Here is a 17,532-nt window from a genome sequence, read left to right as displayed (position 1 = left end):
GGGCTGGGAGTTTGAGAGCTGATAGGAAGGGTAGAGTGGATGGCTGAGGGCTTGGGACTATCAGTATTAGGGCTCTGAGGATCTGATGGGGTTGAAGGACATAGCTTCTCAATGTTCTATACTGCTATTGGGTTTATTGTAGCCCTTATAAGATTGAGACTAAAAGGCTCCAAGAGGGAACTTTATATAAGGAGCTTGGAAGATGTTTAAGACTGGCAGGGCTTCCATGTAGGATGAGGCTGTAATTTAAAATCTAAAGGTGGAAACAGATGTACCTTAAACTCTGGCAGTGTAACATGGTTCAGATTAGGAGAAGGGTTAAGTGGCAAAGTACTACAGTTTACAAATAGACATACATGTACAAACAAGTTGTTCTGCTAGTGTAAATAAATGAGCATTTATTTCACTTGCAAATAGAAATTAACTGGTTATAGCAATAAATGGTGGTTTTTTTTACGTATACACAAAGCTTTTTTGCAATATTTTCAAATGAAACAAATTTCATGTCAGTGCTAAAAGGTCCTTAGAAGGCACTAAAAGGTGTGTAGTGAAAAACATTGTTTTAGACATTAGTTTGGGAAACAATTGGTTACAATTTAAACATGTTGGCCGCAAAATATAGTTTGACTTTTTTCTAATGCTCTGGCAATGTGGGTGTACAACTTGGAAAATACAAAATGCACATAGAATTTTGTCTAAGGAAAAACTTAAGAAGATGAAAAAAGAAATTGACTGGAGTGGGATTTGAACCTGCGACCTCTGGAACACCGTACCAGTGCTCTACCAACAGAGCTATCCAGCCATATGTTCGTGGTTCTTCCCATTTGTCAATATCTCAATTCGGGGGGGGGGAACTTGTTAAAATTGAGGTTCAGAACAGCCACTGGGTTGACTGAACAGTTAGGGTATTTTGGCTGCCTAAATGGGAACACCATTCAATTTTTAAAAGCATGTAAAGTTACAAGCTTTTAGTCCTCAAAAGAAGTAGTATCAAAGTGTCTGGAGTCTAACTTAAATGTAAACATGAATGTTTTTAAATGAGCATTAATATGAGTTTATGCATTTTGATGAAAAGAAACAAAGGCGAAGAATGAGTCCTTCAAAAGCAAACTGACCAATTGTCTATTCAATTTACAGAGTACCTCTTAAGTCATGACTAATTTGGATGTAAGTACAGTACAGCGGCACTATACTGAACAATTTGGTACATGGAACATAAATCTTGGCTCCATTTTCTGCACACTTCTACTGAACATCTCGAATTTGCTTTAAATTAGAGAGAAAAAAAATTGGGACTGATGACAGTGTCTCAAAAGTTAAGATGTCAATAAACTCTAAAATTGGAATGGCCATATTATGAGCCCACAGCAAAACAAGCAGCCGCACAAGAGAATCTGTTTTACACAAACAAGAACAATCACGTATGTATGTGTAACAACCAACACTTCAACACAGGGAATAGCACCCTCTTTTTTCTGCAAATGGCACCTCTGTTTTGGAAAATAGCGCCCTCTTTTGCCAGGTCTTTTCCCCTTTTTTATGGAAATCAGAACATTTGATTTTTAAGGCCTATGAAAATGCGACAATTGGAGCAGTAAACATGAAATAGCAATAGTTGGGGAGGTATGCTACACCACGCATTGTATATGGACCGTGCCCCGTACTGCCACGGTATACCAAAATTACCAATATACACTACTCAAAAATATTTAAGGATCAGACTGGCGTACGTTTGTCTTTGAAAATTTCAGTCAGGTGTGTACCTCATTGACTTTACTTATTGTACACTGAAGATCATGTTAATGCTTGGTTCAGCACCACAGATTACGAGACAATGCAATTGGTTTGTAGTGTTTCAGCCCAATTAACCGAAAGGGTAAAAAAGCATTGGGTGAGGTGTATTGCTCAGGTATTGCACAACTTCAAAATGGCCAGGCTCTCTTTGCACATGAATTAAGGATGGGGTAACTCTGAGGCAAGGAGTTGAGAGACTGGGAGTGTCTTAGCGAGTTGGGGGGGGGTACAATGACATGAATGAGACTGGCCAGTACTATACAACCCTGTGGTAAAATGATGCACTTGTATGTGTCTCACTTAAGGACTTCTTGGGAAAAAAAAAGGACCGAAATATTGGACCTCTTGCCATTTTGTGTTTAGGTTTTGGAAAACTGTGAAGCTGCATTTTTTAAAATGTCCTGACAACCACAAATTTGATTTTTTGTATCAATCATCATTTTTGCAGATTAGAAAAATGTGTGATTTGGGGGAAGATTTGAAAACGGATACATGTCAGACATTGCATTATTTCACTGAATAAAAGGGTCTCAACAATTACATGTAATATTTTCATGCCGAGATACATCTTGAGGTGCTTCATTTTTGTGATTCAGAATCACAAATAGTGCCCTCACTTACCAGAATATACTCATAAACAGTGCCCTCACATTACCGCGATATCATTCCAATTCATAAACAGCGCCCTCACATTACCACAATATAATTTTAACTCATAAACAGCGCCCTCACATTACTGTGATATCATTCTAACTCATAAACAGCGCCCTCACGTTACCTCAATATCATCCTAACTCATAAATAGTGCCCTCACATTACATGGTTAAAACTCAATTTTTTTATACATCATTTTCAGGGCAGTAAAGGACCTGATGGACAAGGTGCTGACCAAAGTTGTTTTTTTTTCAGTGTCTTGAGACTTCAGTACTCTGTAGCAGAAGTTTCTTGTTTTGCCAGAAAATAGCCCAATTGAAGGCAGCTCATTTTCGGCGATGTGAATACCATTCGTTTAAATTATTAATCACTATGTATGATCCTTCGATCCTTTGAGTAGTGTACAAATGCAGATAGACTTGCTCCATCACTAAGATGGAAGCAAGGAACTGCATCTCTGGCTGAGTTTGGGCGGCTTGTTCCCGTATGTTCACGAACAGCTTGATTTGTTATTCCTGGGGAATAAATAACTGCTTATCACAAGTAACATGCAACATGGCGGCTTCCATGTACGTGTGTGTTATTCGAGAGTTAAGGTTTGCTTTTCTATATAAACAGGAACATTCATTTCTGCATTACGGAAAATAATATTAATTTTGTAAAACTTCCCATTGTCTACATGGTCAATGGCTTTGGAAACTATCTCTCTACTTTTTGCAGCTGTTCAAAAATTAAAACCTCACAAGTTTTTCCGTGTGTTCCTGTAAAACCCTGACGAGGAGGTGGTGTGTGATCCTGTTCCGAGAACAGTGTTCTTGAGTCGTGTTCCCGCAGTTTGAGCGCGAGAACAAGAAACCCGTGTCAAGAACAGGCCGCCCGAACTCGACCTCTGAGAAGATTGAGTCCTTTCCTTGCCTTTTTGTGAATCAATGCCTAAGATTCTGATGAGGATCCCTCATGCAATCTTGGAAACTGTTCCTCCTCAGTGAAGGAGGCGAGGACTGCCATCTATCTGAGTTCCTTCCTCTTCTTGACATTCTCATGAATCATCTCTGTGAAGTCCCATAGGATCTTGGCCTCCATCTTCCTTCTCTCCAGGTTGAAGGAGGCGAGGGCGCTCTTCTAATCAGCATCATGGTCTGCTTCCCCTGGGGCATACCCTCGGCTTTCATATGAGGAGGTCTGGGGAAGAAATTAATCACAAGAGGAACTAAATTGCAGCAGAAACTGAGACACTTCTTCAAAAATTATACTTGTACACACCTCATTTCATAAAAAAATGTGTTAATTTCTTTCCATCCATTTAATGTCAGAAAATGAACTACGACAAGAGAATTACTTTGACACTGCTGACCCATTACTTCTGAAAGCATTTGTGATTTGTACTCTTTGTTAAAACTATTTTTCGAGACAACCCTTTAGGGTTCAGTGAATCAAGAAGTGACTTTGTAAACACTAATAATTGTCTTTCCCTTGTCCTAACAAGTGAGGGCGCTGTTTCACAGTAATACTGTAGCGTCAATCAGCCTGGGAGGCTGGGACGACCACAAAACCTAAAATATCTATGGGCCAACAGCTCCTACAGAAATCTGTCCATCAGTCTATATTCATTGCCACCTTCAAAAAACCTGAATAAATCCCTGTAATGTATGTGATTTTAATTTTTAGACTTTATTTTTGGAAATGTTTTGGAAACACAGTTCTCAGTGCTCTATCAGCTAAAACTTGAGACAATTTGTTAAATTGTTAAAGTTGCTTTTCAAAATATTCACTAAACAACAGGGATGTCAGGAATTTACCTGAATTTCACATAATGTGCACCTTGGCTCCTACTAATGGCTTGTAATAATAGGCAATATTATGAGGAAGAAAAATTGAACTGTGCCGGGTTAGAACTTTTAAGGAAAAGACCAACACGGCCAAATAATGTTTGATGGACAATTGCCACAGTTGCCTCCAATCCATCTTCTTCGATGCAGAGCAGTGCTGCGCAGCAAATCACGAAACCCCAGGGGACAAGGCAGCGTTGGTCATGGTTATTAAAAATAGAAACTTTCCTTAAATTATGCCCCTGCTGTTGTCGGTCTAAAGGTTTTTCATGTCTATGATTGGACCTTTCATTTCACGAGTTTTCCTATTCAAACTATGAAACCCTAATTGCTCCTTGATCGTGGTGACCATGTCTCAGGAAATGCGGACCATTGATCAATGGTAATTTGTCATGAAACAGCAACGAACCATGAACGAAAAGGAACTTTAGGCCGGGAAAATGTGAACAATTCCAGTATAGTTGGTGCATTCAACTAGCTTGCCCTGGTTACAAGGGTGTAACCTCACCCCTATTGTCTTGCTTGGTTGACACAATGCAGACAACCATCCTTAGATCAGGGATGCCCTAAAAGCCAGCAACAAGCACCCAAGGGTGGATCCAGGACCCAATTGTTTGTGTAGAGAGGGGGGACAAACTTGATTCTGGGGGCCAAATGTTTTTTTTTTTAAGTTGTTTGAGGGGTTAGGCTACATTTCCACTTTTCAAAAGAAGGGAAATTGAATAGACCAGAAAGATCCTTTCATATTTTCAAATGAAAACAATTTTTGCTCCTTTTTTAGTCATGACCCCAATTGGCCCTCCTCCTTTCCTGTATTCACCTTGCAGAAAGCCAGCAATGATATGAAACACAGGACTCTTACCTGTGCTACTTATGACGTAACCTGCCTCTTCACTTCGAAGATGTCATCGGTCAGTCCACTCGCACCATGACGCTAGCCAGCCTCAGCGTTCATGTAGGCAGCCATGGCAGTACATTCACCTGGCAATGAGGCCTTCCCAAATCTAAAAAGAGGGGAAAATGTCAAAAAACAACCAGAATAGGTCACCTAAGGTTTTTCAGTCATACTGTAACAATAATCTTTTCCCCACATGAGCAAAACATCCACGTTTCAACCCATCACCACACAGACTCTTATTGTGGGTGGCTGTTAAATTTTATAAAAACCATACAGTGCTGGGGAGTGCAGGGTGTAACAGGCTGGGTGGGGTCAGGGCCCAATTTCATGGGGCTTCTGAACACAGTCAGAAGAAAAATCGTGCTAACTTTGGCAGAAAAATGTGCTAACCTTGAGCACTATTTCATGGCAGTGTTTGGGGTGGTTGTGCTAACGGTTGTGTGCAGAAAGAGATTTCTGTTGTTACATCACTAAGTTTAAGCAAATCTTCCCTCCAAGCATGGAGGTAGATCCATGCTCCAAGGCTAGGATTCATTTTGCTGTATTTAATGTTTACAGTATGCATGAAATACGCTGAGCCTCTGTAAGCATGAAATCACGTGCTAAGCAGCGCCGAGAAATTTGGCCCTGACTGACTGTTCCAATGAAATCTGAAAATCAAATTCAGTGACCTTTCCTGCACTTTCCAGAACTGAAATACGACAATTTCCACTGCATTTAATGCCACTCAGATTTGTTTGGTATATTAAACGGGAAGACTGCCATAGCCAATATCCATAACCACCATCAAAATCACTCTTGTACAATCTTCGATGAGTTTTCTTCAGACCAATTCTCCGTGAGTTTTCCATGACTTTCCGGGACAACTTTTTCCCAGGATTTTCAATGACTGTGGGAACCCTGTACAAGGACAAATTGGTTGAAAGTGCTGTACAGTCTATCATTTGCAGTAATCCAAAAGGTATCCAAAATTGTTGTTGAAAAGCGTACTTGGTTACGTAGAGGACTAAATTCCGGGAGAAACCGTTCTTTCTGGCAAGCAGTCATCATGAAGAAACAATGATTTCAAGCAGGCGCCTTCTCAAATTTTTGGGAAGTCACTATTAGAAATGCATGCAAGCACTGACACGATGCACAGACACTAGCAGTTTCTATAATTCATCAGTTCAGGGGGTGACAAGATGTAGCTGCAATCGTCTGAATATGAGAATGTTTCCCAGATGCTGAATTCAGGCACAATTTAAAACACAACTCAGCAACTTTTGATCTGAAATCTAAGTCCTAGAATAGTTTTCTCAGAATATGGAGCATCATTATTAAGCTAAACTTCATCTTCCTCAGGTCCGTTCTTGTGTTCCCTTCTTTAGATTTTGAGTAATTTTGTTGCTTCAAAGGAAAATAATCCACAAAAGACAAATGGTGGACTGTACCCTTAAATAAATTGTTGCGACAACCAAAATCATGACTACTACTGTGGGAAAACAAGAGATGGCTTACTCTACTGGGGCAGCGATGCCAGAAGATGAGCCCACAGGCAGGGGACCAACCACACTGCTATCGCCTTACTCTATCAGGGCAGTGATGCCAGAAGATGAGCCCACAGGCAGGGGACCAACCACGCTGCTATCGCCTTACTCTATCAGGGCAGTGATGTCAGAAGATGAGCCCACAGGCAGGGGACCAACCACGCTGCTATCGCCTTACTCTATCAGGGCAGTGATACCAGAAGATGAACCCACAGGCAGGGGACCAACCACGCTGCTATCGCCTTACTCTATCAGGGCAGTGATACCAGAAGATGAACCCACAGGCAGGGGACCAACCACACTGCTATCGCCTTACTCTATCAGGGCAGTGATGCCAGAAGATGAGCCACAGGCAGGGGACCAACCACGCTGCTATCGCCTTACTCTATCAGGGCAGTGATGCCACAAGATGAGCCCACAGGCAGGGGACCAACCATGCTGCTACCGGCTTACTCTATCAGGGCAGTGATGCCAGAAGATGAGCCCACAGGCAGGGGACCAACCACGCTGCTATCGCCTTACTCTATCAGGGCAGTGATGCCAGAAGATGAACCCACAGGCAGGGGACCAACCACACTGCTATCGCCTTACTCTATCAGGGCAGTGATGCCAGAAGATGAGCCACAGGCAGGGGACCAACCACGCTGCTATCGCCTTACTCTATCAGGGCAGTGATGCCAGAAGATGAACCCACAGGCAGGGGACCAACCACGCAGTATCACCTTTAACACCTGGTAAAAATATAGCAACAAAAAGGGAGCAGTTATGTCTGTATGCATTGTAATTAATGTATTTTTGTTTGGGCATGTCATTTGCCACAGACTTACGTAATTCTGTCAGCCTAAGCTGGCTGATTCAGAAAAGGTTCATATTCAGCCAGTTGACACATGTACAAAAAACAAGAGGTACCCAGTGACTGCTTTCTCAACTTAAGAAATTGTGAAAACTCTGGCTGGGTGAGTGGAAATTTCTTGAAGAATCTCTGAATTTTACCCTAAAGAGGGTAAACATATTTTCCAATATTATCAAGGTGCATATTTTCCAGAAGCCTTCTGGATTTTTTTGAATAACCCTTTTTGGTCATTCTGACATTTTTGGGCAAATCCAACATACCGTTCTCACACAGCACCTTTTTTCTGAGAGAGGTCAACCAAAATTGTATACTTTTCTGCTGCCATTGCCAATTTCCAAGTGACTGTCAAACCATATGACAGATTGAGATAAAACTTCAATACTTGAATTGAGAAGGAAAGTTTGTATCAAACAAAATCCAGCATTGGACAGCCCAATTCTTGGGGGGATTGCTGTGGGCTGTGAGGTGGTCCAATGTAACCAAGCTCTTTTAGAGTTAAGACGTTACGAAGCAGGGCCAAATCTACCTGCAAAATTTATTTCTTCACAGATGGCAAATATGACTGACAAGTGACAGCTTGTCTACCTGCTGTTTTCTCCATCCACTGTTCTTGTTCCACATCACTGTCAGAGTGGCCGTCACTTGGGGCCTCACTGAAACTTGAGTCTCTCTTGAGCCCGCTTCTTGAGAAGAACAAAAAGGAGATAAAATACGAACATCATCGCTGACTCTAGGTGTTCACTTCAGCAGTGAAAACAGAGTGGTGACTTCATCATAAAAATTTGAAAAAATGGACAACAATTGTAAGCCGTACCTTTCCTTAGAGGAAAGCTGCATTGAATTGTTGAATTTGTCAGACAAAGGAAGTCCACAGCACAAAGGTTTTGTATGGAATTGTTCAGTTTGTTTCTGCGGATATCTAGGGCCTTTTTACAGAGTCTTTGGACAAAGTACACATACTCACCTTCACTGTCTATGCTACGGGCTAACATCAGAGTCATCTTCATCATTTTTTCATTTTAACTAACATTTTAAGAAACCATTACTCAATCCTGATAGGCCTAGTTTAGGTAAATTTCGACAATATTTAAGCAAGAAAACTGCAAACTTCTAACGCGAGTTTGGCAAAAGACAACCACTCAGTCAAATGATGCCATTTTGTTTTTCGTCTGGTTACCTGACTCAGGCCTTTAGGGGTGCAGAGTTTCTGGCCAGCTCATTAGCATTAAAAGTGCCCCTACAGTATCTTTTGAAAAAGGAGATTTTTTGGCCCCCAAAATGGTGAGACTGTGTAAATCCTTGCCAGGATCAACTCCCTGGGTATTTGAGTATTCGTATGAGAGCAGAATGGCTAAAAACTACGGTTGAAAAATGCGGGTCCTAAGTGCCTGAGAAAGTTGAGGGTTGCCACTTGAAAAACGGCTGCAGACTTCGGAAAAATCACTTTTTTGGGGGGGGTGATTTTGTTTTGTGGGAATAATTCAAATTGTAATTGGTTAACCCACAAAAAATTGAAAAGAATTGAAAGATAAGTGACCAGACAAGAATTTCATTTGTGTTTCAGAAATCTCAGGGATGTTGGCCTGCATGTTATTGGGCCCTGAACAGTGCTGCTTTTACACTTTTTTCAATGGGGCTTGAATTAGTGGACTATAACCTTGGATTCATCTAAACAAATCCCCATCCAGGTCAAGGAACCAGACTACATTCGCTTATTTGTTGTTCATAGCTCTCTTTGGGGCAGTCATGTACGCTGCCGTTTTACCCAAAATTTCTCTCAAAAACCAAAAGCCCTGTTCTCTTTCCTTTCTGATACGAAAGAGGACATAACCAATAACTTGTTTAGATAAGTTATTTCAAAAAAGTAGAATTTGTTCCCTTACAATAGGAACAGGGTGGTAAAGGTAATGAACCCCAAAGTTACTCATGTCATTTTCACAGAAATGGGCCATGTACTGCAGTCAGTGAGTGTAGGCATTGATCCATAGAGCAAGGAATCCTAGTCGTACATGTAGGATTAGTCTCAACATGGTATTTTCCTTTCTCCATGGTCTCATCACTCTCAACTGACGAACTACGTACGCCTCTGACTGGTAATAATTCCTGTAAAGTGTGGAATAATATTAAAAAAGCAAAATCCATTGTACTTACTCCATCAATGTCATCACGTAGGCGTGCCAGCGATTCCTCAAAGTCTAATTTCTTATGACACACGAAGTCGCGAAAATAAACGGATTAAATTTGAAGCGACCAAATGTACAAGTGTGCCACCGAACCCACGACACGTGTTGTTTGCAGGGTGTCTGTCCGCGCAATTGGGATCTCTGTGACGTCTTTGTTTTTGCTTTGCGCGCTGTTACGTGCTTTGCGCCCTCTTGTGTCCACTACACTTCAGTGACGGATGACAAACGGCTGAGTTCGGGCGGCTTTTTCTCGCTCGTTCGCGAACAGCTCCATTTTTTGTTCGTGAATCGGCCGTTCGAACACCGGGAACAAACGACCACGGTTATTGCTGGTAGGGCATGTAGTGGCAAGCAACAAGGCGTAGCCATGTAGCCTACGTTATTTGAGAATTAATGTTTGGATGGGCTGAATTCTTTTTTATTTAAACAAGAACATTCATTTCTGTGTTATGAAAAAAAAATTAATGTTAATTTTGCAAAACTTTCCATTGTCTTTGGCTTTGGGAGCCATCTCTCTACTTTTTGCAGCTGTTCAAATATCAAAATCTCACAAGTATTTCCGTGTGTTCCTGTAAAACCCTGACGAGGAGCTGGTGTGTGATCCTATTCCGAGAAAATGCTTTGGACGCAGAGGCAGTCAACATGCCCGTAATGATTCAAGAAGATGATTGCCCTCTCATTTTTTAAAGGGTTCCCGGGGGACACATGTTCACGACTTCGACCTCCTCCCCATGGATCCACCGTAGTATTGTACACAACACGTAAAACATTTTCTACCGCCCACGAGGAACTCGAGAAATAAAAAGCATATGGTAGCGTAACATTTCATGAAAGGTCATGTAGCCAATGTGATGTTATCGATGATGGATGTAGTTTCAAGTGACCTTTTTAAGGGTAAGAGACGGGAAAGCTTGCGGGTACCAGGCTATTTTGACTGGGTGAGCATCCGTGTTGCGGAAATCAACGGCTGTCATTCTGAGGTCGACCTTTAGTCCCATTGGGTTGGGTGCCAAAGGACGACGTTACCACCATCAACTTGTTCAGTTAGGCTTTAATTTATTGTTTGAAGTCAAGTTACACTGCAGGTCTTGAAGTGCCGGACTGAAACTCAGCACATTTTGTCCCTCCCAAAAATATTAGTTTCATTGCGATATATTCGGGGAAAATGTACGAAATGAAATATGTTTGAGTTATATTCATTTCAATAGTGTAAAAAAGTGTTACGAAAATGTCAAAGCTGCAAATTGCAACAGTAAGGGGATTTTTAAGGGTGGCTGCAATCAATTGGTTTTAATACATACCCCAAAAAGACACCTTTGTGTCTTAACTCGATTTTCAACTTATGTTTCACTATTTTGTTTTAGCCGAGTATTTCATATTCATAAGCAAAACACTGTGACGTCATACCAGGAACAAAGCCTCGATTGTACTTTAGTTTGTGCACAAAAAAGTCCTGCAGATTTGTAAATTTTGCCGGATTACATTTTCTCTTCTTTGCCGATTTATTGTTGTTTATTTGCATGGCAATAGGTAATAATCCCTTTCTCGGAAATCTTTTCACAATTTGAACAGAAAACCTATGCACTGAACTATGTTTTTCACTGTATGGCATCACCGGCACCAACACCCTCACAACAGTTGTCCGGGAAATATGAATAATTTAAAAAACGTGCATTAAAAAAAATGAACCAAGTAGGAAGGCAAAAGAATTTTCGTTTATTGGAGAACAGTACAAAGTTGCTGAAAAAAACTGTGTCTAAGAAAAGGTCATTGCAGCTACACTTTAAAAGCAAAATCGGGTTGCTGATGAAGCGAAAACGGCATAATGAAAATGGGTTAATCTGCAAGAAAGTTCTTGTTGGGAACGGACAAATGAAGCCCTTGCCAATTAGCTGGAAAGGGAGGGTCTCTATGAACACAGCCAAGTTACGCTTTCATGTACATTTACTAAAGGCCTACATGAGCCTGTTGGATTGTGGGCCCAGTGGCATTAATTTGATTCCCCCTAGTTTCAATTCTTACCACAAAAAGGAAAATCTTACCGGGAAGTCACAGCCCTTCCCATGGGAGACTGAAAGCCCCTCAAAGGCTGCTCAAGGTCCCCTATTACATGGGGCGTCGCCATGAACCCATGGTACAGACACTAAACAACGGGCTCTGAGAATAAAACGAACCAAATCCACCCCCAAGTGAACCCCGTGCAGATCCGTTCCATCACACGCTCCAACCCATCGTTAAAATCACAACATCCTCTCAGACGCTTATTGTACGCTTTCAAAGTAAACTGCTCCCGTTCTCCCTTTCAACCCTTCGATTATTTTCAGCCGGCCGTGGGACAACAGCCCAGCGATAACCTTTGAACAGACATGAGCCAATATTTCTTTGGCCCCCGACGCGAAAATTCGAAGCGGATGACTGTGCGTGATACGTGCCGTCCAAAATGGGCGAACAGCCGTATGGGTAATGCGATCTTCCGCTGAGGGTACATTCGCGTGCTTTCAATGGGGGAGCATGTCAAAATGTCGCCAACGTCTAGTGAAAACAAAAACATACTCCATTCCCTTTCCAGCGTGAACTAAAATTAAGTAAAGTATCAGTTTCAATGTACGCTCCTCTTACGTTGTAAGTCAACAAAAGGTACGTACAACACACACTTGCAGTAGTGTAGCATAGGAAATCTTTTTTTCTGTTACAGCGTAGGCTCCGAAGTATAATTTTCAACTTCACCGTGTAAACTGAATTTTTCTGGTGTGTGTCAATCGGCCATAGGGCCAACAGAAAATGTCTCCCGTTTCTGATTAGGAGCTGGCTCCAAAAGTGGTGCGGTGATGCAGCTTTTTTTTTTTTTTTAACTTCACTTTTTTTGGAAATGATGCACGATAACACGGGATGTCCATCGCGGCTGCACGTGCACGTAACTCCGCCCGCTTCTACTGACACTTAAATAGACTGGCCCTGCACTTTTACTGTTCAAAAGTATTTTCAGCTTGTACAAACATGTACACAGGACGTAAGACCACCTTGTTTGTCTGGTTCCCAGATGTAAATGTATAATACAGAAATGACATCCTCTGAAAAGAGCGCCCAACTAAATGTACGGGGAACTACAGGGACTCCACAGTACATATTACTCAACAGTACCCCATCAAAACACGTTAAAATCAGGCCTTAGCAGGATTCCAGTCGATTAAGCAAGTCTGGCAGCTTTTGGACATCATTTTATACCAAATAAAAACTTTTTTATTTTGCCGATGCGCAGGTCTACGGCGACACCGTGCGCTGACCAGAAACTGGAGACTTTTGGGAGGGGCCTAAAGGCAGATTTTTTTAGCAGAATTTTGCTGCGGTGTAAAATTTGTGATTGGGCAACATGGTTCTCTTACTGGCGTACACAATGAATTTCATTGCTTAAGGAGTTCGGCAGCGCAACAATGCAAGCGGCATTCCTATTTTGTTTGACTCTGATATCAATGAAATTATACAATTTATTTAGCTCTTTTCAAGGACTCGACATATTAAAACAAAAGCGAGGCTTCATTTGTGTAGAACAAGATCTCTTCCGGACCGTTTTTGAAAGTTAGGGATACTGCCGCTGAAGCCACAGAGGGGTCCCTGTCAGCTCCGCCACGCAAAGGACTCAGGACGGTCGTCACAATCAGGGCGCCTTTACGAGCTAGCTTTAGAACAAATGTTCCTGAAATCACGTCACCCGGTCTTCGCTCTGGGCCTGCTGAATCCCGAACATTAACGAAGATGGTTTTGACCGCCATCAAAACCGTCTTTGAAAGGGTCCATTTCGTTACATTTTAAAGCGGTTTGATTGTCGCAGATAGGGCTCGCGGCAGACAGTTCGGAGGATAGCTATTATTATAATGGCTGGCGCAGTTTTGCGTTATCTTCACCTGGCACACACTGCAGTGACGAGGCGAACGCCGGCGGCATCAATAATCAGCGGTAAAGACGTACAACAAACCACGATGATGTCCTCCGGCGCGTCTTTATTGCTGTGAGGCACAGCAAAACATCCGCTGAGATCTGATCGCTTGGGACCCACAACTCTATAACTAGACGCTCCCCCGGAAACCAAAGAGGGTCCCTGAATTTTTTTTTTCAAAATGGGCCTCGTTTCCTCAAGACTTCGAGGACCCCAAGAGAGAGGAAACGCCTGCATGGGAAGCAGATTTTTGGAACGGTTGCCAGGAAATCTATTGAAGGTTGTTTGAAAAAAGGGGAGACGTATAAATGGTAACGTTGCTCAAGGTCAGTTACTGAGATGAATCCAAAGTCAAAGAAGTCTGCATCCTTTAACAGACCGACACAAAGGAAACGGTCGATCTGATGGAGTTTGATAGCGAGGAAACTGGCCAACCAGTTCGACAGGGGCGAAGAAAGGGGCAATGTGCGCCGATCTTTTCCACGGGGAAGCTCCAGTTTATTATTCACGGCGGTGCCCAGTCGCTTTGTGGCCGTAGGGGTAGTTCAGGGGCAGGCCGAAAATGACAGATTGGGGGAAAAGTTCCGGCCTCTTCCTGTTGTATCTGGACGTCCCTGGGTGTCACTTGGAATTACTGTAAATATCTCAATACTCTCTGGGTTCTGTTGAGACTAGGGCACGATAGAAAAACACCGATAACCCAATATTCCTTGAAACTCAGTGAGCTGAATGTCTGATAGCAGTTTCGAAGGAAAATAAAGGAAGTGGAATATTAATGGACTTGACAACGTTCATAATAGGCCTCCATAATTAGAAACACAAAATAACATCACTTTCAACCACAGTTTTTTTTTTCATTTTTCGTTATACTCCTTGTATATCCTCCAATTAAAATCAAATTTGTTACGTTATACACCTAAAAAAAGCGCCGCGTTACACTGGTGTTAGGTTGCACCCATAGGTAAATACCAGATGTATTATGTATGGATTTTGAAGGTGTTATATTAACACCACACTATGTCCATTTATAGCCTTAGCTTATCAACCGGTATATCAATTTCTAACACTTCAATCACTTTTTGAAACCACCTTTTTTCCCTCTACCAGCAGCTGCATGCTTCGCAACGTTTCCCCCAGTGTAAAAACATCCACAACCTTTACCTGGAAAGTCTCAAACATCTGGAGAAAAGCAGTAAGTTGCCTCCGTCGACTTATAATTATTGTTGCATGTTGTGCACCCCTAGACAGTGTCGAAAGTACACTCGGAAAAAGCAACACCTTACATCAAACACTGCGGTTTTCAATATTTATAGGCCACTGTCCCTACAATTTTGTAAACAAGAGGATGTTTAAATCAACCGTTTTTCACAGTCATTGATACATCTGTTAACTACTGCATTTTATGGCAACGTCACTTTCCTCCAAACGAAAACACAGAGTCTCCTTCAATTTTTATAAACCCGATCCTGCTGAACTTATGTTTCAGGCACTGTGTAAGTGGGCGAAATGCTGAGCGGAACCAGACCATTTAACATAATGCTTCGTAACTAGTGGCACTGCTCCAGGTAATTAGGTGAATGAATGGCAGGAAAGCAGTTCCTTACCGCAGTAAAAATCCCGTGATGTCCGTCACCGGTGGCGGCTACAAAAACAGGAAATACATTCATGGCCAAGGGAAAATGAGCTTTGTTAAGGTACTCCGGGAACTCATCCTTGTTGCAATAGATCTTATCCACACGGAAGCCATGTTTGATCGCATTCCCTGAACCCACCTTATCCAATAGCGTCCGTCAAATGGGGGTGATGCCAGACTATTTCGGGCTCCATGCCTCACTTTTATTTTTCAATTGTTGCTTCAAAAAACATTTAGATACAATTATCTCAAATTTTTAAATTATGCATCATCGTAAATAAAATTAATTTGTGATGAACTTTTATGTCATTGCTTTTATTATTCTTAGGTTTCCCAAAATAAAAATACCAAAGTTAGCCTCGCTTTCAATTCATTATGGCCGGTGTGCGAATATTGCCAATTACTTTTTCTACGCTAATAGTCACAACCCTAATGCGCATGGGTCAGTTTTCAATGGAATGGTTCTGCAAGACCTTATGTCCATTGGATAAAAAAAATCGTCTGTGTAACGCATGAATTAAAACATGACAATGAATTCACTTGGTACGACCTAAGTACAAAAGCCACATCACTGGGAACAATATTGGGGAAAGTGACTTTTATTCAACCCAATGTCGTTTCCACGCCCTTGTCCAGGCACACCAGTACCACTGGTTGGTTGTTAGAACCAAAAAATTAATAACCAATATTTGATGTGTATCCAACCACATAATAGTGCCAGTTTATCCAGTCTATTTTATATCTTACAAAAAAATCTGGCCAAATTACAAAATACATTTCTTGGATCGGGGATGACTTCTGTTTATGTGTTTACAGAGAATGACTACATTTGGGATTGGAAAGACAGTATTTCGGGCCAAGATACGCACTGACATAGTCACTGACCGTCGAATCATTGGTCATTTCCCGGGGGCGAGAAGGTCTTCACAAGACAACGGTTTGGAACAATGGAGGGCTGACCTTTGGACATAAAACAGACCCCTCTTGACACCCGGAGTCCGACGTTCAACTAATTTCGAAGCCATCCAGACACGCCCAAATTTTTGATTTTATTATAGCACTGGAAAGCAAGAAAATTTGTGACTCAACAAATCGGAGACTAAACGGACGACAATGTATGTAGTTGTCACAAGCCAATCTTATATTACATTCATATTTCTCAAAAATGTAATATAAAAAATTAAATAATTGTCTTGGGATAATTTAACTGAATCTTAATTGTTTCTGGAAAATGTGGTAGGTTTAGGAGAGAATGCACTGACAAAAGAAAACCAAGAAAACGTTTATTGATCTAAAAGGCGTCGCTTTAAAAAACAAAACAAATAGGCGTTCTTTTGTGAAAGATTAAAGAGTATTAAGCAAATCTCTGAAAAATTCCAAAATGTCCTCTTTTAGATAAGGCAGCGCCCTCTAGAACGTCGCATTTCAACTATTGCATTGGTCGTCGTTTTCTAATTAGGCATGCATGATCTACGCTGCATGCAAAGAACCGATAACAAATAATAAGCTGCCAGGGTCACATTGAACGACTTTCAAAGGATGCGATTTATTAGTAGCTGATAGGGCTATTTAAGGAACAACTATCATAGTGCATCAAAGCACGCTTTTCTTCTTCATAAAAATATTGCGACATGAATCCCGCCTACGAACCTGTATGACTAAAGTATTTTAATCATCTCCAATCCGAAAACTTGTTCCCACCCAGAAGTTATCTAAAAACTGCATTACCCTTACCCCCAAGCCCGTGCAGTCAAAAGTTTGGCTAGAAAATGCACTGTCGCCACAATGGTACACTTGCTTTCAAATTCCAAATTAAGTACCGCAATGATTCCCTCTTCAACTAGTAGGTTTATCAGGCACGATTTAAGAGAAATTTTGTAGTTGTGTATTAATGTCAGAAAACGGAGACATTTCGCTGGCGTGGGGTATTTTTTCAGTGAGGCTAATATGTACCTCCTTCAGCCTACAAAGAAATGTGTATGGAGTTTGGAATGAGGTTGAAGACAACGAAGGTAGGACTACATTTGTTGGACAACCTCGAAAGTTTTATTCTCCACTTCTACAGGAAACTACATGTAAGAGTCGTATGGACACCACCTGTCAGTGGTAATCAGTTCCACCGTTAAGACGCGAAGTGTAGAAGGTCCCCTGTCGCAAAGGCAGCGTAATACGGGACAAGGAAAAAAAAAAAAAACAGTCACCGGGAAATTTCTCATCAACATTCATAT

The 17,532-nt window shown here is 41.5% G+C and overlaps 1 long non-coding RNA gene across 3 annotated transcripts; it reads right to left on the bottom strand.

Moving 5' to 3' along the window:
- On the bottom strand, positions 1-17,335 carry LOC110981513 (uncharacterized). Of its 3 annotated transcripts, none has more exons than XR_015427909.1 (5): positions 9,706-17,335; positions 8,140-8,237; positions 6,673-7,432; positions 5,140-5,281; positions 1-3,630 (listed from the first exon to the last, which is right to left on the bottom strand). It is a non-coding gene; the product is annotated as an uncharacterized LOC110981513 (long non-coding RNA). The 3 variants fall into 3 exon arrangements; XR_015427910.1 differs by having other exon boundaries at positions 8,140-8,234; XR_002598448.2 differs by lacking the exon at positions 6,673-7,432.
- Between the last annotated feature and the right edge of the window lie 197 nt (positions 17,336-17,532).

This window comes from Acanthaster planci, linkage group LG15, assembly GCF_054643075.1.
Source record: "Acanthaster planci isolate LZ-2023a linkage group LG15, COTS_SCS, whole genome shotgun sequence".
Classification (NCBI taxonomy): domain Eukaryota; kingdom Metazoa; phylum Echinodermata; class Asteroidea; order Valvatida; family Acanthasteridae; genus Acanthaster; species Acanthaster planci.
This window is presented reverse-complemented; position numbering and strand designations above follow the sequence as displayed.